Source organism: Desmodus rotundus, chromosome 1 (genome assembly GCF_022682495.2).
Source record: "Desmodus rotundus isolate HL8 chromosome 1, HLdesRot8A.1, whole genome shotgun sequence".
Taxonomy (NCBI): Eukaryota; Metazoa; Chordata; class Mammalia; order Chiroptera; family Phyllostomidae; genus Desmodus; species Desmodus rotundus.
This window is the reverse complement of record NC_071387.1, coordinates 62,820,658-62,844,532: the sequence shown is the minus strand read 5'-3', so window position 1 is coordinate 62,844,532 and position 23,875 is coordinate 62,820,658. Positions and strand designations below refer to the sequence as shown.

Genomic DNA, 23,875 nt, shown 5'->3' with positions numbered 1-23,875 from the left:
CACACGAATTAGCACGGCCGTGCTCTAATGAAACTCTGTTTATGAACATTGAAATTTGAATTTCACATGATTTCCACATCATGAGATATTACTCTTTTTTCGACCATTTAAAAATATAAAACCACGCTGAGCTCGCAGGCTACACAGAAAAGGGTGGCAAATGGGCACGACCCACAGGCTGTACTTTGCCCGCCTCTGAGCAGACTATGTAAGTGAAAAGGAAATACACAGAATTACAGATGATGCTTGTTTTGAGATATTGGAATTGTTGAATTTTTCCCCTAAACTTCTGTATTTTCCAATTATCTATAATAATGTGCCTTACTTTTATAACTAAAAACCCTTTGTTTAAAAAAGACTAATTTTACATATACTAAAACCTGTATTTTAGTACAGTTATGACTCTGAACTGTGTGGTCAAATGAAAATGTAATTGGTTTGTTAAAGGTCTCAGAGGGTAGGTCTTTAACCGAGTGTTTTGTAAGTTTTGAAAAAATTTTAATTTAGCTAACACCACATTCTCGCTTCAACGTTTTCAGTTATCAGACTCCTCTCTTCAGTCCGACATTAAGTAAACACACACACAAATAACTTTATGGAGTAACTTCGCCTCCACTCTGTACTAACTCCTCATGCAGAGGGGCTGCTTTCAATCTGCGCGCCCTCGTTTTAATCCAAATAGCACTTCCAGCTGCCAAATTACAGCTTTTGTGGTCAGAACGTACACATGTCACACTCTCTCTGGGAACTATTAGGCAAAAGTTTTCTGACCACTTTTTCATTACTGAAGAATTTCTTCTTAAAGTTATAAACCTTTTTAATTCAATGTCAAAAATTTAGTAATAATCTGGAAGCTATAAACTTGGACTTTTAAGCCAAATGCTTTTCGCTGAGTGAAATAACTAACCTACGCTCAGGTAAAGAGAGAAGAAGGAAAGAATCTTCTAAAATTTCAAGTTGTTTGAAAGAGATGACTTTCCTAAATCTTACTAATATTGTAAGTCCCTATCAGTCACATATCTCAATAAAATGAGCAAAAAATCATGTCTTAACATTTAAAACCGTCGTTTTCTATGCCCTTTGTTCCCACGGCTGTTTTGAACCATGTTCCCTCGTTATTCCATGATTTCACACCTGAAATTCCCAGCATTTCTTTACAAGGTGTTGCAAACAGTCTTTATTTCCCCAGTGACCGTCCAGGATGTAAGTCCTATATTCCCCCGGGCTGCTGACCCTTTGACCAGTGGCACAGCTGGGCCTTTCTGGAGAAACTGGTTACCTTTAGTTAAAAGGATGTGGTCTCTATGTTTCTCAGTGAGACAGGACACTTCAGGTGTACGTCACGTCATGTGATCTGGGCTTCACATCAATGGAATGCCTTCAAGACACAACCAGCAGTTGGGAGCATGTTCCAAAACAAATAGCTTAGCAGGCAATGACATTTCCTGTACGTGACAGGAATGTGATTTCTGGTAGAACCGGACCATTTCCAGCAGTCTCAAGCCAAAACCATCTCTAGGGAGAACATCCTATAGAACTGTGAGAAAAAGGCAGCAACTCAAAATTCCAAAATAATATACCTGTAGAGTACACTTCAGGAATCTATTCCTTACATCAGCAATTTCCAACAGGTGCGCCACAAGCATTTTTAAAACATGAAATACCTGACTATTCAGTCAGGGGAACAGACCTCTTAACATTTAGAATGTCCAATAAAAAAATGACAACAGCCAACAGAACACTAGCTGTCTGATGGGAATGCCCTGTCTTGAACCATAAATATATAGGTCCTATAATAGAGCTGCACCTTACTGGTTACATTGCATAATGGCATTGTGTCTGATTGGTTAATTCTTGAGACCAGAAATCCTCATATACAAGCATAGGCACCTGATTTTTTAAAAAGTCACTTTGGATCAAAAAGGGTAGGTAATTACTATTATCATTATTTTTTTGTCAATCAATCAAAATTATACCACTTTCTGTCAGGTTGGCAAAAATATATATTTTTTGCTGTGCCACAGAATTTCAGTAATTAGTTTCCGTGTGCCATGAGATAGGAGAGGCTGACACCACTCCCTTACATGATCAATTCCATATGACAGACTTTTCCTGTGGTTGCATATGCATAAGGCATATCTAAACCCACATCCACCATTAGTATCCTAAGTTAGCCCCATTCAGTAGTTCTTTTAAGAGCTATCTATCAAGTGCCTACAACGTGCCAGCCACTGTTCCAAGCACTGGGATACAACAGTAAATTACACACATACAAATCCTCTGCCCTCGGGGAGCTCACACTGTCCTTAACTATGGGCATCCAGAGTCAGTTCTCCTTAAGTTACAATTTACTGAAAATTATGTAAGCACAGGAGTGCTGTTTCCCTAGTATTAAGTTTTCATGTACAATGGCACTGAGTGTGCCAGCTTCATTGTTCTGTGGATACAGATGAGTTCCCAGTAATGAGTCTCATTTCCCTGATTCTTCCCTGACTTGTTCACACAAAACCTCAAGTGCCCTTGTTCAGTCCCCTTCAAGAGTTGCCGGGTGGCCGCAACCCCTCCACCAGGTCCTGCCTGCAGTGTGTCAGAGGGCTCACTGTGCCATACGCGTACTGGCTCTCCGCAGAGCTGGCCATACTCCTGCCCCTCCCTCCCTGTCGCCTGAAACTGTGGCAACTCTGACTGGAAACCAGGGTCTCACAATGTCTGTAATACATACTTCTTTCAGCTTGCATCCTTTCTAGAAGGCCAGGTGCGGGTCCCTAGGCCACGTGGAGGACAGGCACCAGGCCACTGTGTTTCCCGTCTCCTCACTGGGTCCTGCCCACAGAACCTCCACGGGCCCTGCAACAATCGCCAAAGCCCTCAGGCACATTCACTCCCGAAGAGCCTGCACACCCGCTTTTCAAAAAAGCCTGGACCTGTTTAAAATGCATTTCAGACTCAGGGTAGACAGAGTATCCACAAGATAATGATAAAGTAAAGCTCTTTACTTAATTTTTCATCAGTTATTAAAGTGTCTCTTCACTTTTGCTGGCCTAAATACACTCCTAATATTTGTAAACAAGCCATCCTTTCAGACTTATACCTATTTTTTACTTCATCTCTTCCTTATCATATATTTGCTAATTATTTGAGAATATTAAAATTTGCAATATAAGATAGCAAAAATATAGGTGAAACATGTAATATGTGTTAAGCATAGAAAATGAATCAGCCAGTAGTCTATGATACATGGATGGAATCCATATGTTAAAAATTGATAGCAAGCAAGTACCCTGTCAGACAGGTTACTTATAGGTAGAAGAGATGAAAAGACCACATCATAACATAGCGATATGCCACCTCTAGACTAATGTCATCCTTAAATTGGCACAGAACTGCGGATAAACCCAAAGGTGCTGTCCAGTAGCCTAAGTGGCAAGCTCTGGCGATTGGCCACGGGCATTTGTCCTACATCTCTTCTGGAAAGCAACTGTGGGTGAGTGGCCCCAGGGACCTTCTGTCTCCCAAGCCTCTTGTTTCAAATCTCCACCCTGGTCCTCACAGTCACAGAGAGTGTGGAAGGCTAATGGGCCGATGCAGCCAACAGAGACAGGCCATGTAAACACTGTACGACCAAGGAGTCAGGTGGTATGGGCCCCCCTGCTGGCTCCCTACCACATCCTCTCTGCTTCTCGCTGTGTTTTCAACTGATCTGATAAACCCTGTGATTCAAGTATCTATCTTAATTTGGTCCAGGAGGCCTCTGGGATAACTTGCCCGCTAGTGTACTCAGAGACTAGCATTGCATCGAGGTAATTTCCCATGAACACCTTTGCTCCCTAGTACTAATCAAAAGGTAGACCCTGAAGCATGCCCTGCTTTCTCCTGTCTTGGGGTCTCTTTTTCATGTGGCTCTTTCTATTTAAAAGGAGGCTTCTTCACCAGGTTTTTACAGTCTCTCAAGACTCATTTCAGGCACCAACTTTTCCCCCAACTTTCCCTTCCATCTATCCCCTCACATGTGGCTCAGATGTCCCTTTTCTGAGTTACTATCACAACACACACATTTTTATAAACAGCACGATGTCACAGTGTGCTGTTTGCTTAAACCTGGGTGCTCGGTATGTAATCATTTAATTTTACATTTAAATTTAATTTAACATCACGTTAAATTAAAACTTCAAATTCCACTGCGCCGTTGTGCCAGCCACACCCCAGTGCCCAATGGGCACCCTCGCAGGCGTACAGTCCGGCCGGTTCTAAAGGACAGGGCTGGCTTTCGTTTTCTTTAACTCTCCCTTTCTCCAGCCCCTCCCTTCTAGAGTGCCGAAAGTTTCAGAGGAACCTCGCGTTCCTCTCTCTGTTTAGCTCTCTCGACATTCTGGTGAGGGCCGTTACAGCACCTCACCTCAGACCTCTCCGAAAAGCGGGAAAGGAAGAAACCCGCGACGAAAGTCGAGGAGAAGTTACCTTGGCAAGTGTCCATTGTCAAGGAATGCTTGCTCCACTAAGCTAGATTTTCTTTATCAGAGGAAAATACAGTGCTCATTCTACTACTTTAATTTTCCATTTTTATACTCTCTTAAGAAAAATAGAATCTTTCTTCTATAATCTAAATTTGTAGACAGTCTAATTGATGTAAACCTTCAAAGTTGCCTTCGGGTTGAACGCCTATCTGCTTGGGAAGAAATGGGGAAAAGAGGGAATTTACATTCACTTTGCTAAACATTAGCATCTTTTGTTCAATCACTGGAATGCAGGACAGCGAGGGGGAAACAGCCTAGCGAACAAGAGCTGACACACGCGGTATACAATCTTCTAAGGTGCTCCGATGCAATGAGGGAGAACGTGAACCGGAGCCGTATTTCACCTTCCTAACGGAGCTCCAGCCGGCGGGAACTTTGTGACAGGGCTCTGTCTCTCTGCCACACTTGACTGCCTTGGGCTGACATGCGGCTGTCAGACAGCAACCCTTTACCAGGCCCCTAACATGCTCCACAGCTTCACCCAATTAACTTGCTTTCACTTGACACGGCAGCAAAAAGCTTCATAATAGGTGGTCAAGGTGCATGGTGTCTGCCTGCCCTCGAACTGCTCGCACACAGCAAGATGTCTCGCTACTTTTCTTCTTGCCTGTGTGCTCACAACTAGCATGACTACCAGTTAGTCATTCAGATATTGAGTTGGACAGGAATCCAGGAAATATTACAGTGATGCATTAAGCTGCTCAGAAAACAGACTTCTGGAGACTAAAGCTAAACTTCAAGTAAGTTCTTTCAGCCCTTCTGAGAGGCAGATTTGATTTTTACCAAAATTTAATGTCAACCAGCAAACAACTTACAGGTAGTTTTTCCGCTGTATCTTTAATAGCAGCATAGCACAAAGATGACCGGGCGCAGGGAAAGAGCATCTCACACAGCGGGCAGAGCGAGTATGGCATTCAGCCTCTGATCCCAAAAATGCCCTTCTTTTACACACTCAACAACAATTTCACTATAGATTTTCGTCATGCCACTCAGCTTTCAGAAGAAATATACCATACTTTAAAATGTGTAGCTAAGAAATGAAAATTTTTATACTTATTTTGAAAATGACCTGAGTAATTTACACATTTTCTCTCATCTCCCATTATGTTCAAACCTAAGCATATAATCAGTTTTCATTAATTTGCACTCTAAAATCTGAAAATTATGATAAAGCAGTATTATATAAACAAAAAAGTAACATAAACTGAATCACCTTTAAAAACCTACATTTGTAAAGCTATATGATAAAGAGGTTACCAAAAATGGTACTTTATGATAGGGCTGTCATTGGCATCTAAATGCAGTTCCTTGTAGCTATTATTTAGAGTTATTTCAATTCCAAGAATCCTATCAGTAATCAAAGCCAAAAAACTGATTACAGAAATGGGAACCTTTCGCCTCCACCACCAGGAACAATCCTAGGAGAGATGTCGCACCGCCTCACACCAGACCAAGCACCTTGCCACTCACTCTATACGAGTCCGAAAAGACTCTATGTTTTTGGAATCAGGTCTTCAAGTAGCAATGCCTTTGTAACATGCCTTCAAATTGAAGGAAATCTTTCTCTACCAAAAAGAAAAGATGTGTATTTGTTGTTTTGAACACCACTCACTTCTTACCAGAAACTCAAAGCCGGGGTAAATCTTGACTGAATTCCTGAGCGACGAGGAAACCATGCAGCACCCATTTTACACATAAAGTCCTGCCAATGTTCCCGTCTACACCCACCCAGAACCTAACCCTTCTCCCTCGCCACCCTTCCTACCCTCACACAGACAGCTGTCACTTCTCACTTCGACTTCTCTAATGTGACCTATCACAATTCACTGCAAGTATTCAAGCATATGTCTGTCCTCTCACAAAAAGCTGTCACACCCCTGAGAGAAAGTCCCTTTCGCATCTCATTAAGGATGTAATAAAATATAATGCTTAAGTGAGGACTTTGGGTTCCCACTGCCTAGGTCCACACCTTGAACTCTTAGCATGACAGCTTCTTCTGAAAGGAGATTAACCTACTTTAGATAGGATAATGTGGATTACGTTAGTTAATATACATCAAGTGCTTACAACGGTGGCTGGCACATAGTATTCAATAAATATTGGTTGTTGTTTTATTCCTAATATTACACCCTTAGCCCTTGGTAAAGAACGTAGCACATAGTAAGTACTCAATAAAGGCTTGGTAAAGGAATAATTAGATATTCCTTTGATTATTGCTTCATTTCAGATAATGTAAAGGATAAAAACTGTCCATGAAGAATATGAGAGATGGATTTAAAACTTGGAGTTGTGATGGTATCATTTTTCTAGAAATAAATAAAAATTTTAAATACCTAAATTTTTAAAAATCAGTACGAATTTTGGAAGTTTATTGGATATTTGTTACTGAACAGATAACAGAAACAGCATAAAGACAAAAGACATTTTATTGTTCTATAGATATTTTTTATTTACCCTCCTATTTTAAGAATTCAATGGCTTGAATAATCTACTTGGAGGAAGATGTCATTACATAGAAAATTTTTAAGGAATGTGAGTAAGTGGTTTATTTGAAATGAAAGTTCTACTTGGATACCATTTTAAAAATGTTTTTAACTCCTTTTTTCCCCCTGACAGTAGCTTTACATTTTTCTATGCCAAAGCTACTGAACATCTTAACCAGTCTAGGAATTTGGATTGATAAAATAGGGGAGTATTTCCTGGGCTGAAATATACCCAAAGTGACAGTGTGTTGTTAACATGTTGTATGTCCTCTAAGTAAAGACAGATCAGAAAATAGATTTATTCTTTGCAATTACATATAATTACTAGTATTTTGTATATAAGCAAAAATTTGACAAACTTTCCAATTTAATTTCAGTTTATAGTTAATGCCCCTGAATAATGCCTTTTGTAAAACTTACCCACATGAAACTTACCAACTATATTAGTTTCCCGGGGCTGCCATAACAAATTACAAAACTGGTGACTGAACACAGTTTATTTTCTAACAGGTCTAAGAGGTGGGAAGTCTGAAATCAAGGTGTCAGCAGGGCCATGCTCCCTCCCAAGGCTCTAGGGAAGAATCCTTCCTTGCCTCTTGCAGCTTCTGGAGGCTGCTGGCCTCATGTGCTACGTAGCTGCATCTTCCCTCTCAGTCTGTGTGTGTCTGCATGTCCCTCCGAGTACGGCTGTTGGTCATGGATTTAGGGCCTACCCTAATCCAGAATGAACTCATCTTAATTTATTTGATTATAGCTCCGAGACAGTATTTCCAAATAAGGCCACATTCTGAGGTTCTGGGTAAACATGAATTTTCCAGAGGATTCTATTCCACCTACTATTCCACCAACTATTAACACAAAAAGGAATGAGTTAGTGTTACTATTCTTATAATCTTGGGCTCAGGGCACCTACATGGTTCTACATCTGACTATTTTAAATAACAGCTTAAATATTAATTCATCAGAGCCTTGTGGACTTCCTAAGACCAAATTAACTTTTAAAGATCATTGTTCATAAACATCATTTCTGGTGAAACTATATACTTAATCTTCATATGTTACTAAGCAAATGGAGCAAATATTTTATGAGATCTAATTATATCTTAAAGTGAACTAACCTTTTTTTCCTTCATTTCCAGTTGTAGAATATTTTACTTTCATTATGAACCAAGTATGTTCAGAAAGCAGTAGGGTGTTTTTAAAGAGTATAAATGATGCCATGATAAACATAAGCTTTCATCTAAAAATTTCATAAACAGCCTAAGAAAAAAACTTTAATGTCAATGAATGTTAAGGTCCCAGAATTTCTATAATATGTGTGCAGCTATAATTTCCTAGGAAACGCGTGAAGAAATGTAACAATGGTGATGCGCTCGCTTGTTGTTCCATTATCTAAATCCATGCCAAAGCAATTTGCTGTCTCTCCCAAATCCCAAAATAGACTGATTTGTTAGTATCACGACTTTCACTTTTTAAATCAACATAATTTTATCATAATAGGAATTATTTTTTAATAAGGCAGGTTAAAATGTTAATTTTACAACCTAAGAAATAAAACCTCTGTATTCAGAAAAAAGTATTAAACTGTACAAGTACTATCTCTTCCCATCAACAATAAGCCAGGCATTTAACAATAGATCTCGAAACCTAACTAAACGTTCTTCGAAGAACCTAAACGTTCTTCGGCAAAGATACCAAAACGCCAATCAGAAGGCCTCCTAATGCAAACTACAATGTTCTGTCTAGGATAGGGGTGTTATTTTGAGGTCTTAGTAGTTTCTTCCTATTTTGAGAACGAGTAAAAACTATAATCTATGCTCAACTGACTAGAACACAATAGAAATGGCACAAGTAATAATAGCAGGAACTTTACAGGTATCCTTTCCTTTAATCTTCAGACAAGCCTAGAGAGAGAGCTGCCATCCTCATTTTTACATATGAAACTGACGCATTCTTGAAGAGGTTGTTAAATTGGACCAGGGTAGCATTTTTAGCAGGAGGTGGAGCCAGGATGTGCATGACCCTGCTCCAGATCCTACACACCGGCCACCATCCAGGGCTTTTGGGTTGGGCTGCCTGTGTTCAAATCTCTGCTTCAGCACCTAGTAAGCCACTCAATATGGAGACAGTAATGGTGCCAGAAAAATAATGTATACCCACAGGGCTGTTGTAAGTATTAAATAAGTTAACACAATAGGTTCTGAGAAGGTTGTTTTATACATGGGAGATACTAGGTAAATGTTAGCTAATCTTCCCCTTCCTCCTGTTCCTGATCTACATCAACCCTCTAGCTCGAAAAGCAGATACACAACCAAGCCCTGTCCTGTTTCATGTTCATAGACTGTACGCTCACCCGGAAGATACTCCCCCCTGCCCTTCAGGGGGCTTCCGTAAGAAAATAAAGATGACTGAGGCCAAAAACGGAAGTGGCAGCCACAAGGGTTCACACAGAGCCAGCAGCAGCCCCAGTGCTCTGGCTTACTAGCTGCACAACGCTGCATACGGGGCCCAGCCTTCCAGAACCTCAAAAAAAAAAACCTTTAGCACACACACAAAAGTTAGAAGGCTATGTACATGGGTGTATATTGAAAACTATAAAGAATTACATTAACAAACAATATTATCATCATTAAGAAAAACCAGTTTGACTTTGAGTGTGCCTACGCCAGTGGCATCCTCTCTCTGCTCTCGTAGCGCTCCCCGTCCAGAACAGCTTCCTCAGATCCTACCATCCCGTCAGAACCAAGTTCCAACACAAGTTCTCAAAAATATTCCCTAACCATCCCAGTCCAAATACACCTATGTTTTCTGACTCCATGAGCATGTATCATCTTACTGCTTTATGTGAGTCCATCCTAATTCACCAGATTATCTGCTCCATCATATCAGCGACTCTTCATTATTCCCTTCTGTATCCAGTCCATGTGCAGATACAGCTCTCCTTCTTACATAAAATACAGGAAGGAAAAGAGCTCTAGAAGATTTTAGAACTCTTGAAAGTGTTCGGAGAACCAAGATGGAGGCATAGGTAGACACACTGCGCCTCCTCACACAACCAGAACTGACAGAAAATCAAACTGCAAGGAAGTCCCACACCAAGGAGATAAAAAAGAAACATTCATTCAGACTGGTAGGAGGGGCGGAGATGGCAGCCGGGCGGAGAGGACTCATGTTGAGGTGGCAGTACGGAGAACTGCGGAGTGTGGGACGAATGGGGCAGGCAGTCTGACCACTAGCAGACACTGCGGCCCCACATTCACGCACAGATAAACCGAGAGGGCCGGACTCAGAGTGGCGGAGAACGGGGCAGGCAGAGCGGCAGGTAGCAACCCGCAGCCCCACATTCACACACAGATAAACCAGGAGGAATGGCGGGGAGCAAAGCAGACTGCGCAACCCAGGGCTCCAGCGCGGGGAAATAAAGCCTCAAACCTCTGAATGAAAACACCCGTGGGGGTTGGAGCGGCAGCAGGAGAAACTCCCAGCCCGACAGGAGAGGTCGTTGGAGAGACCCACAGGGACCTAGGGTGTGCACAAGCCCACCCACTCGGGAAGCAGCACCAGAGGGGCCCAATTTGATTGTGGGTAGCGGAGGGAGTGACTGAAATCCGGTGGAGAATGGAGCAGCGGGGGCCATTGCTCCCTCTCGGCACCTCCCCCACATACCGCGTCACAGCGCAGCAACCAGCATTACCCTGCCCCCAGGATCACCTAAGGCTCCGCCCCTTTAAGTAACAGACACGCCAATACCAAAAAAAAAAAAAAGACCCAAATGGCAGAACACTTCAAAGCTCCAGAAAAAATACAACTAAGTGAGGAAGAGATAGCCAACCTATCAGATGCACAGTTCAAAACACTGGTAATCAAGAAGCTCACAGAATTGGTTGAATTTGGTTGGAAACTAGATGAAAAAATGAAGGCTATGCTAAGAGAGACAAAGGAAAATGTACAGGGAACCAATAGTGAGGTGAAGGACACTAGGACTCAAATCAATGGTGTGGACCAGAAGGAAGAAACAAACATCCAACCAGAAAAGAATGAAGAAAAAAGAATTCAGAAAAATGAGGAGAGGCTTAGGAACCTCCAGGACATCTTGAAACTTTCCAACATCCGAATTATAGGGGTGCCAGAAGGAGAAGAGGAAGAACAAAAAATTGAAAACTTATTTGAACAAATAATGAAGGAGAACTTCCCTAATCTGGCAAAGGAAACAGACTTCCAGGAAGTCCAGGAAACTCAGAGAGTCCCAAAGAACCTGGACCCAAGGAGGAACACACCAAGGCACATCATAATTACATTCCCCAAGATGAAACAGAAGGAGAGAATCTTAGGAGCAGCAAGAGAATCTTAGGACACAGTTACCTATAAAGGAGTTCCCATAAGACTGTCAGCTGATTTCTCAAAAGAGACCTTACAGGCAAGAAGGGGCTGGCAAGAAGTATTCCAAGTCATGAAAGGCAAGGACCTACATCCAAGATTGCTCTATCCAGCAAAGCTATCAGTTAGAATGGAAGGGCAGATAAAGTGCTTCTCAGATAAGGTCAAGTTAAAGGAGTTCATCATCACCAAGCCATTATTATATGAAATGTTAAAGGGACTTATCTAAGAAAAAGTAGATAAAAAATATGAACAGTAAGAATGACAGCAAACTCACAGTTATTAACAACCACACCTAAAACAAAAACAAAAGCAAACTAAGCAAACAACTAGAACAGGAATGGAACCACAGAAATGGAGCTCACATGGAGGGTTATCAACAGGGGAGTGGGAGGGGGAGAGGGGGGGAAAGGTACAGAGAATAAGTATCATAAATGATAGGTGGAAAATAGACAGGGGGAGGGTAAGAATAGTGTAGGAAATGTAGAAGCCAAAGAACTTGTAAGTATGACCCATGGACATGAACTATAGGGGGGGAATGTGGGAGGGAGGGGGTGTGCAGGATGGAGTGGAGTGAGGGGGGGAATGGGACAACTGTAAATAGCATAATCAATAAATATATTTTTTTAAAAAAGAAAGTGTTCAAAATTCATTGACTCAACAAACTGCTGTTGAGTACTTAGTAATGAATCAGGCTTAGCAAAATCAACAATGTAGTGGGCCTGAAGATCTTGATCTTGACCTAGTCCCAGGTGTGCAGGTCAGGTCTGATGAGCAGCAGTGATCAGTATACTCCCTGCAATATTAGTTGATTCTTGGGACCTGACCCTTTTTATCACTTTTCCTGAACTGTTAAGAATCACAAAGGAGAGGGTTTACCAATGCTCCCAAGATCTCTTCAAAACCAAAGACTATTCCTGGACTAAATGGGAACCTTGGAGAGAGCTGGAGTGGGAATGGAATAGTTCAATAACTCAAAAATAAATGTATCACTCCAAGTACAAAATAAATCCTATTATAAATAACTGGGGGCATCTATCTCAATTGTCCTAATGATCCCAAAGTAAATATATGATTTTTTAAGCTGGGGTTTATTCATTTAATAAATATTAACTTATTGCTATTATATGCTCAATTATTGCTTAATTTCATATCAACGAGCCTGTTTTTTTTAAATACATAGTGCTCTCAGCATTTACAGAAATAAAAGCAAGCACAATGTCTTAACATCCACTATATCAGCGATTTTCACCCTTTTCCATCTCATGGCACACATATACTAATTACTAAAATTCTGTGGCACACCAAAAAATAGGTATAATTTTGATTTATTTACAAAATAATAGTAGTAGTAGTAGTAGTAATAGTAGTAGTAGTAGTAATTACCTACCCTTTTTGCTCCAAAGTGACTTTTAAAAAATCAGGTTGCCTACACCTGTGTATAAGAATTGCTGGTACCAAGAATTAACCAATCAGATGCAACCTTATTATGAAACATGACCAATAAGATGCAACTCTATTTTATGAACTATAGATTTATGGACAGGTCCAGGACAGGACATTCACACTGGATAACTATTGTTGTGTTGGCTGTTGCCATTTTTTTATTTGACAATCTAAGGGAAAAGATGTCAGTGTCCCTGACTAAATAGTCAGATATTACATGTTTTAAAAACTCTTACAGCACGCTGGTTGAAAATCACTGCTTGATAAAATGTACTCCATATGTATCTGTGACGCTCTGAATCTATAAATAATTGTTTGTTTCTGGCACCGACCTAAAACGGTCTTTTAACATTTCCTTTTAAAGATTTCTACTCTTCTCATCCTCAAACTGATGAAACTGCCCAGCTGCCATCATGCCAATCAATGCTAAGGTCACTGAACTAAATGCATCAGTGACAGTAGTGACAAAGCTGTTAACAATGCTGAGAAACACACGTGTAGTATAGAATCATTACTATGCTGCCATGAACTTGATATGAAACAGGAATCTTCAAAGGGAAAACTAACATCAAATAGAGCTGACAAGACAGCCAGCAGTTTAACTCAGGATCCGCCTGCTTACTCAGTTTGGTTTGGGTTCAGCAGCTCCAGTTCAGGGTTTGGGGCTATTCTCAGGTGGGCTGACATTCCTGCCACCAGATTTTTATACTACCTTGTTTCTTTTTCTTTCTCCTTCTTTCTTTTTTTTATGTTTATCTATTTATTTGCTGTTTTACACTGCTATCATTGTTGCAGGAACTCTCGATCACAGTTTAAAATTTCAATAATGCCCTATATCTTTCTTTATATTTATTATGGTAAAGAAAAATAATTGTTTTTTTTTCTTAAGTACATGAAATGTCAACACAAAAGGATTATTTGTTGCAGAAATTATGATTTCTATGAATCTCAAAAATATATCCTACAGCCCCGTCATTACTTGAACTTAGAATTTCAAAGAATAGTGTTTTAATTTTTTGTATTATTTTTGAAGACTACAGATGTTCTAATAGTATGTACTGCACCATCACCATGATTACTTATTTATTGTACTCCAGTAGTATACTAAGTTCTGAAGGAGCTATAAACAAAGACACAATCTGTGATCTCAGGTGCACAATTTTAATACAACTACACATCGGAAATTTCTTTCCTTTTCTGTTTTCCTTCCATTAAGAAAAAGGGAGCGAGGGAGACCATAGAAAGGACATTTTCAATAATAACCTGATGTAACAGATGATCTTAGTGATAAAGAAATTTGAACGCACAGAGAAGGAGAAATAATTAACAGCCACAAGCTTGGCTTTTTGATAACTGGACTTTTAAACAGGCTGATGAACTTTAAATTAGGCTACATAATCTGGAATTTGTAATGGGACTTTTAACAATCTATCCCTATGTCTCAGGTATTCTGTTAACACCTAGGAATAGAACAATCTCCTATTCACATGGCACTTTTAATCTAATAGGATTAGTCAATTAACAATCAATCGCAATAAGGTATAATAATATAATAGGGTGTTTGGGGGGAGACTTGGGATATAAAACTTGAGAGAAAATCAACTACACAAAGAGTAGAAAATAGTATTCCATGCAAACAAATGAGCATAGGGAAAGGCTTGTGAGGTAAAGCACCTGGCACTAATTTTTACTAATTTGAGTTTTAAAAAAATAATCAAACTAACAGATTGGTAACTCTAGAAATATTATAACTGGCAACCTTATAAGTTCTTTTCATTTTGGTGCTTAAAAATGAATTGGCTTATTTTAGATAATATTTGTGTATTTTTGTTTCTAAATGACTAGTAGAAGAGAGGGTCTTGTCTAGGACGTCTTTCAAACTACACATTGTATGCCTTGATTTTCAATAAATGAAGAGCCAATTTGAATAAACTTAAAATTTTTTCTCTTTTAATATGAGATTTGAAACACTGTTGGTATAAGAAGTCGGTTCAGATGAAGGGAACTTACGGATCTGTTGATGATCATCTGAAATTAAGTTTCATGATTATTCTTTTTGAGGTGTCCCTTATAGCATGCATTTCAAAATCGGTGTCCTTGACGCCTCCTTTCTCTCCAATGACACACTATGGGTCTAAATTAAGTACGAACAAGACTAAAAACAAGTTAAACTACAAGAATGCTTAAAATCACAGTGGTGTCCAGAAGTGCTACACTAAGTAATAAATTAACCAAATGTTAAATCAGGAGTACTACCTATGAGCTCCCCTAACCAACATACTGACTTTCTGTGCATTCAACAGCTATAAAATATTCCATTTCAAAGGTGAAAATATTTAAATATTCATTTATCTATTAATCTAAAGCCCAGAAACTGAAACAGATGCCATTAATATCATTAATGAACTAAATCCTCTGAAACAACCTGCCAGATGGGTGAAGTGACATTGAAGTCACACGAAACCCCCTGAGAGGACGGCCTTTCATTTTTACCGACATTCTTCTAAAGGTTACTGAGTAGAAGGTTGTGACAGAGAAAAGTGGAAGAGAAAACATGTTTAGTACTAGGAGGAACCCTAAGAGATCATCTGATGCAATGCCCTCCTTCTGAGGCTGTGGGAGCTCCCAGACTGGGTATTCACCCTAGATCACACGCCTAGTGGGGCGGTGCCGGGAATACGTTTTAGCTTTTGATTCCCTGATCCGGTTCGCTTTCTCTCATACTGCATTAGGGGAACCTCTCTACTCCTCTGAACCTCAAGAATAATAGGTAGAAATGTTTAAGAGATAAAGCTATAGTAGCAGTGAGTACAAGTGAGTTGTGATCAGGAAGATAGAGAAAATCAGTGAATGTTTGATAGACTGGCCAATTTTTACAACCTAGTTGATTCCCAAATTCAGTCTGCAAGTTTGGCCTTATACAAAGCGTCCCACCCTTACTGTCAATAAGGGTTCCTGTGAATGTCTTTAGCAAGGGGGAAGCTGAGGAGTCAAGTCGGTTACCATTGCATTTCTGTTCCCTTGAAGATACCCTTCAGCCTTGAAAAAAGTGATCAAAACTGATTTGTAGCTTAATTAGGTAAGATTTTGAGATCTACAGGTAGATCAAAGACTGTGGATAAGAAACTCATGCTTCACTGTAGTACTCTGAAAAGTCTTTATTAAGTTTATGAAAGTCAAGTATAAGATTCAGAATGCAAAACATATGCTGACATACAATTTTATTTCTTCAAGGGTTAACTTATATGCTTTTACCCAAAATATGTATATCACTATTCTCCCCCAAAACAAGTAATATAAAGTTATATGTTTAATGACAAAAGTCAGAATTAAAAATCAAGATCTTATACAAAGTGTGCCCCAAAAAGTTTATGCACAGCCACTCCTTAGAACAGCCCTAGCCTACTCCAAATGAGAGGTGGTGAGCAAGCAGGCCTGCTCCACCCGCACCACTCCCACAGCAGCACCAAGGCAGCGGGTGCGTGCAGCCACACAAGGAATGTCCCTTGGGCACCAGGCTCTGGTAGCCGGAGGAAAATGTGTTGGTAGTCTCCACAGGTCTGAAACAATCGGAGAAACAGTTCAACAGAAAACCAAGAACTGAGGCAAGGTTAAACAGTTAAGATTCATCTCCTACACTGGGCCACTCCAGCAAGACTGGGAGAATGAGCTATTTGTAAAACATATAGAAGCAGAAACAGAGAGTCAAGCAAAATGAGAAAACAGAGGAATACATTCCAAACAAAAGAGAAAAACCTCAGGAAAGAAAAAAAAAACCTTAATGAAATGGAGACAAGCAATTCACCAGATAAAAAGTTCAAAGGGGATGGTCATAAAGGTGATCAGCACACTGAAAAGAACAGATGGACTTCAGTACAGAAACAGAAAATACAAAAAGTACCAAACAGCGGTTGCAGAGCTGAAGAATACAGTAACTGTACTGAAAAAAATACTAAAGGGTTCAACAGCTGACTAGATGAAGCAAGGGAAAATGACCCAGTGAACTGGTAGACAGGCAGTGGAACTCACACAGAGCATCAAAAAAAGAAAAATAATTTTAAAAAGTGAAGCTAGCTAAAGGGACTTAAAGGGACTTATCCCACATGAAATGGAATATGATTTGCATAATAGAGGCCCCATAAAGAGAAAAGAGAAAAAGGCAAAAACGTATTTGGAAAAAATAATGACTGAAAACTTCCCTAATCAGGAAAGAAGCAGATCTCCAGATCCAGTAAGTCTAGAAAGTTCCAAACAAGATAAAAGCAAGGAGACCTACTACACTTAAAATGTCAAAAGTTAAAAATAGAGATTCTTATAAGCAACAAGAGAAAAACAACTTATTACTTACAAGGGAACCCCCATAAGACAGTGAGCAGATTTCTCAGCAGAAACTTTACAGTCCTGAAGGGAGTGGTATAATATATTCAAAGTGCTTAAAAGAAAAATTTTCCAACCAAGAATACTCTAACCAACAAGGTTATCATTCAGAATCTAAGGAGAGATAAAGGGTTTTACAGACAAACAAAAACTAAAGGAGTTCATCACCATTAAACAGGCCTTACAGGAAATGTTACAGGGACTTCTGTAAGCTAAGAAGATAGGGCACTAACTAATAACAAGAAATAAGAAAGTTTTAAAAACTCACTTGTAAAAGTAAATGCATAGTAAAAGAACTGGTGCTTTGTGTATTTTATATAGCTTACATATTTAGGTTCTATGTTGGGAGCATAGATATATACAAATATCGTATCTTCTTGTTGGATTGAACACTTTATCATTATGTAAAATCCTTCTTTATCTTTTATAACAGTCCTTATTTTAAAGCTATTTTGTTTGATATAGATACTCCAGCTTTCTTTAGTTGTCCATTTGCACGAAACGCCTTTCTTCCATCCCTTTGCTTTCAGTCTGTATGCGTCCTTACATGTGAGGTGATCTCTTGTCAGCAACATATACATGGGTCTTGGTTTCTATCCATCAGCCACTCTATGTCTTTTGATTGGATAATTTAGTCCATTTACCTTTAAAGAAATTATTGATAGGTATATGTATATACTTTTGCCAGATGGCTTCACTGATGAATTCTACCAAATAGTCAAAGAAATCTAATACCTGTCCTGCTCAAACTCTTCGCAAAAATTGAAGAGGAGAAACACCCCCAAACTCATTTTATGAGATCATCATTATCCTGATAACAAAATCAAAGACACCAGAAAACATAAAATTACAAGCCAGTAACAGTGATAAACACAAATGAAAAAATTCTCAATAAAATATAATCAAACCAACTATTATAATACATTAAATGGGTAATATACCATAATCAAATAGGATTTATTCTAGAGATGCATGTACGATGCAGCATTTGCAAATCAATCAACATGATACATCACATTAACAAAATGAGGTATAAAAAGCCTATGCATTAGATGCAGAAACCCCATTTGATAAAAATCAACATTCATTTATGATTAAAAAGAAAACACCTCAACAAAGTGGGTACAGCAGAACATACATCAACATCCTAAATGCCATACATGACAAGACCACACATAACATCATTCTCAATGGCAAAAAGCTGAAAGCTTTGCCCTTAGATAAGGAACAAGACAAGGATGCCCACACTCACCACTTTTATTCAACAAGTACTGGAAGTCCTAGCCAGAGCAATTAGGTAGGAAAACAAAATAAAATACATTCAAATTGGAAAGGAAGAAGTAAAACTGTCACTATTTTACAGACCACACAATTTTATATAAAGAAAATCCTAAAGACTCGATAAAAAAAATTGAAACTAATAAAAAAGTTCATCAAAGTTTCAGGGTATTAAATCAATATACACATACAAAAATCTTTTGTTTTTATACATTACCAACAAACTATCAGAAAGAGAAATTAAGAAAATAATCCCATTGACAACCGCATAAAAAAATACCCAGGAATAAATTTAACCAAGGTGGTGAAAGAATTATACACTGAAAACTGTAACACAATGAAGGAAATTGAAGAAGAGACAAATCAATGAAAAGATATTCCGTGCTTACATATTAGGAAGTTAATATTGCAAAAATGCAATCCCTATCAAAATTCCAAAGGCATTTTTCACAGAATTAGAACAATCCTAACATTCATATGGAACCACGAAAGATTCCAAATAACTAAAACAAACTTGATTAAGAAGAATACTATGCACCCCTTTGTTCACTGCAGCATTGTTTTAAAAAACCAAGAAATGAAAACCACCTAAATGTCCATCAATGAATGAATGGATAAAAAAGGTGTGGTATATGTGTACAATGTAGTACTCAACCATAAAAGAAGAGTGAAATCTTGCCATATTCAACAACATGGATGGACCTTGAAGGAATTATGCTAGGTGAAATATGTCAGGGAAAGACAAATACCATATGATTTCACTTATATGTGGAATATTTAAACAAACAAACAAGCAAACAAAACAAAACTTATAAATACCAGGAACAGATTGGTGGCTGCCTGAGGAGCAGAGTGTTGGAGGCAAATTTAAATGAGAGATGGGATCAAGAGGCACACACTTCCAGACACAAATGAGTGAGTCACGTGGGCGCAAGGTCCAGCATGGTGATTATATTCAATCATGCTAGACTGTCAATGTGAAAGTTGCTACGGTGGTAAATCTTGAGAGTTCTCATCTCTTTTTCTAACTTTGCGTGGCGACAAACGGTGGCCGGACTGACTGTGCAGATCACGCGGCAGCGTATACAAATGTCGTATCGTCGTGCTGCACACCCGAGACTAATGTGATGCTGTATTTCCGTTATACTGCAATGGAAAAACCTTCATAAAGTAAAGCAAAAATATTTGTTGGAAAACACAAAAAGAAGTTTTAGTTTTAGGCTTCCAAGGAGCCATGAAATGTTTAAAAATGATTTTACTAAGTACAGAAGTTATCATGACATTGTTCGTTCTTTTACTTTCTTCTTTTTGTCCTTGAGTACGTGGTTAAATGAGGACTTGGATAACAGATGACTGGGTCTCTTCTTGATATAACAGGGACATTCAAACTTGTTAACAGCAGAATTCTTTCACTAAATGAAATCTTATTCAAAAATTTAATTTTTAAATGAAATGAAAGGAAAGTTACCCTGCTTGAAGTAGGGGTGGAAAGTCAAACAAATATGTTCTGTAGGCTTCCCCTACTCCCACTGCGAGGTGTTCCTATGAGACAGGGATAAATAAGGCTGTGATATTTACCAAACAGCTGTTTTTAATAAATGATAAACCCCCGTGCTTTCTTGCTTGCTTCATATTGAAATAGTAACCAATTTTAACTCTTTTGAATATCATTAAAAAGCATCGTTACACATCAGATGCCTTGTGTTTTCAGTGCCATTAAAAGAGGGATGAATGTGGTTATAAAAGCTGAATTATTTTAATAACCATATTTAGAATTTCTGGGGTTTTTTTACCTGCTTTAGGAAAAACACTAAGCATATTTTTAAAGAATTGGAGGAATTCATATTCAAATATAGTTCAGGAAATATATGTACATGAACCAAGGTATTAAAAAAGATTACTCCATAGGCAAAGCATGGTAATATTCCAAAATAATGAATACCTCCGCTTACACAGGACAAGATACAGAATATCTATGTAGATATATATATAGATCTAAGTTCAAAATTCCTTCTTAAACCTTTTGTTTTCTCAAAAAAAAATGTCGTTATCAAGAAAAACCAGTGAGGGTATACATCTTTACAACCACAAGAATCTATACTATATTGTATGTTATTTAATAAAATTTTTTATTCAGTCATAAACCACCAAAAGGGATAAAGAAAATAATGTATCAAAAACAACACTTTATCATGATAAAATCAGATATAATCTACACTGTATACAATGTACATGGCACATTTTTTCAACCAAATGCACATTTTCAGCTAGAAGTCATCAGAAATAAGATGGGGGAGGCTGGAAACTCAAAGCTGTCACCTTAGTTGGCCCCTTGCACTCTGGAAGGGTATAGTTCCAACTGGTGTCAGGCAAACACTGAGAACAAAGGAGATACAACAGAATGAGCTGAATTCAGAAGCCATCAAAGTATGCCCTAAGCCAAAGTTCCGGGAAACTAAGACAGCTGTTTCTCCCCAAATTCTAAGCTAACACAGAATCTTAAGAACAAAGGTAATCTGCCTAAACTTCAAACCAGTGTAACATGGAAGGGTATACACTTTCAATTCCCGGTGCACAAAGCAACTTGAAAAGGAGAAGGGAAGGTCCTTTTGTTCTAGGTAAAAGGCCTTAACCACAGACTAGTGAATGTGTCAGTCTTCACACTGTCATTCTTTCACTGAAAGAAAATAAAAAGGCTTTTTTTTGGCGCAGAAAACTGTAAAACTTTTATTCAAGTTTAAGTGCTCTTGTCTCTGAACAGCCTAAAGGTAAGTCAACATAAACTTCTTCATTCTTAACGTCTCCCTCCTTTTTCAGAACCTGGAATCCACTTTCCAAGAAAAGTGTCTGTTTCCATCTTTGGTTTCGAGCGTGGGCTTTGGACACACAGGCCAGGGTTCCAATCCGGTTCCCAAACGGCATGATGTTGGGTGAACTACTTACCCTCTCCGGGACTGAGCTGCCTCATCTGCAATACGGGGATACAGTGTTTTTCTCTTACAACTGATATGTAGGTTCGGTTAAACAAGAGATGGAATAAATATATATGTAATATATCTCTACAGTGTCTGGCAACTAGATGTTCCTGATACTATTTAGATTATGGGATCACTAATTGAAACTGTTCTGAATCAGTTGCCCAGCTTTCTCCTCAATACACACACATTGTATCATCAACACAACTTCACACATCCATTCCTCACAACCAATTACCTATGTATTAACTCTTAATTCAACTTGAACAAAAGTTTCCTTGTCCACACATGGCTTAGAGTGAGTCGGTTAATTGTTCAATGAGTCAACTGGTAGAAAATGATGTGCCTTGACCACCCACTTTGTTGGATTTAATGTCTTGGGTGTGGGAGATTTCATTTTAAAGAAATCATTTAGCTCTCTCTTGGGTATTCGGTTTGGCATAAATCATGAACTTTCAAGCAAAAGTTTCTTCCAAAATTATTATGAGAAGTATATGACTCCTTATGTTTATTGTTCAGCTGCCCACCTCTTTTGGTATTGCTTTCTATTTAATATCCACTTTTTAAAATATTGACAAATAAAAAACCATTCACAGCATAAAAGGGGAGTTTTAGACATCAAAAATACAATAGAACTGGAACTACTTTAAATGTGTAATTATAATATTTATGATATCAGTGACAATTGTATTGAAAATTCCAAAGTATTGAGACCATATAATTATTAAGACTTTTACTTCCCCTGCAGGTATAAATACATGAATCTAATAAACTTTCTCACTATGAAAAAACACACTTGTATTATATTAAAATATTTAAAACTATTTAATGAGGTTCGTTTCCTTCCAAAAGTAAACTGAGGTTGTGTCTGAACCAGCTTGAGGCAAGGGAAGTTTCAAACATAATGTTTTTAAAACTAGCCATTATTTCCCATGTTGAAAAAAATTGCAATTTTATTTCCTAACAGCAAATGAAACTGTCAGGAAAATTTAGGTGTAATAAAATTGGGTGGTTAAACCAACATGCTAGACTTGAAATAAAACTGAATTAAAGGAATTAAAATTAATTCTTATGTCAGTCAACTCTTTAAAAATAGTATTCAAAACTTACTGTTTTTACAAACAGAACTTCCTTGTTCTTGATAAAGTGCAAAGTTAACTATCTCTTTAATGACCACTAATGCTGCTGTTGTTGAAACTGTGCATCAAACAATATTTTGCATTAAAATGTGTTGCTTCTGGCAAATTTTCTGCCTACATAAAAAGTTGTCAAGCTGGGTGACTTTAGTGGTACAGAGTTTTAAAATGGTGGATTCAGTCCAAGGTTAGCTAATAACGGCTGACATGCCCTGGAATCTTGAGGCCTAAATCAACATTGTTTTCACAGCTGTAATTAAGCCACCTAATCAGAAGCACATTTTGACGGGACAGTTTCTGGAAGCCAGACATTACAATTTCTTATGCCTGGAGCGCAGCGGCTCATGAGAGGTCCTCATTTGATTTCAGGTTAAAAAGAAGGGGGGGCAGGAAAATAAAAAGACTACTTTTTTTTTTTTTAAGCAACATACAACTGTTGAAATGAAGCAGGCCTATGTGTTCATGCCTTGACCAGCCTTACATCCCACCCTCCTCTGGCTCTCTGCTGAGTCCCCAACTCTCCAGTGGCAGCTGCACACAGTGAGACGAAGGGTCTCTGCCAAGATCAACAGATGAGCTGGTCTAAACTGGCTCTCTGTGTGTTCTGATTGTAAATTGTGCGGGTGATGATTAGAGAACTCTAGCACAGGATGTCGACTCTTAAAACTGTCCAGAGAAAATAATTTTTTTAAGTTCAGGAAAAAAATTTGTTAACTTTTTTTTGTGGTTTCGTGCATAGTGTTGTGTCTAAAACTTTCATGTGATTCAAATGAATTCACCCAAATTAAGCAACTCTGTTATTAAAAAGGGAACAAAGAAGGCCACGGCTTGGCTCATGGAAGGGATCTTCACCTCTGGGTGTTTCTGCAACACCGCTGGAGAGGGTGGTTCCCGCCAGCCCGCCAGCAGTCCTGTGCTTCAACCACCTGCCAACGGAAGACATTCCTAAAATGATGACAATCTAGGCTGCGATGGTCACATTTTTCAAGTGACTGTTGATGTCTTTAAAGCAGCTAACTTGCCAGGTGAGGCTGTTTTCTGCAGGGTTGTTGCATTCTGTAACATTTAAACTTTCAACCCCAGAGGCCGCTGCAAAACTATCAATATGAAGGCACTAGTCACCAGAGTCTGATTACATTTAGTTCTGCATTTTAATTACATATGGATTCTATTAACTAAACCTTCTGCCTTATAGGCAACATTTTAATCAAATTACTATAATTTTCAAATATGTTACAATAATTTGATGAGTTAAAAGTTCACATTCCTAACATATTAAATATCAAAAA

General features: G+C 38.6%; 1 protein-coding gene across 5 annotated transcripts in view; it reads right to left on the bottom strand.

Moving 5' to 3' along the window:
• CCDC171 (coiled-coil domain containing 171) overlaps positions 1 to 23,875 on the bottom strand; it is a 293,962-nt gene that overhangs the window by 11,954 nt on the left and 258,133 nt on the right. The gene's annotated exons all lie outside the window — the stretch shown is intronic.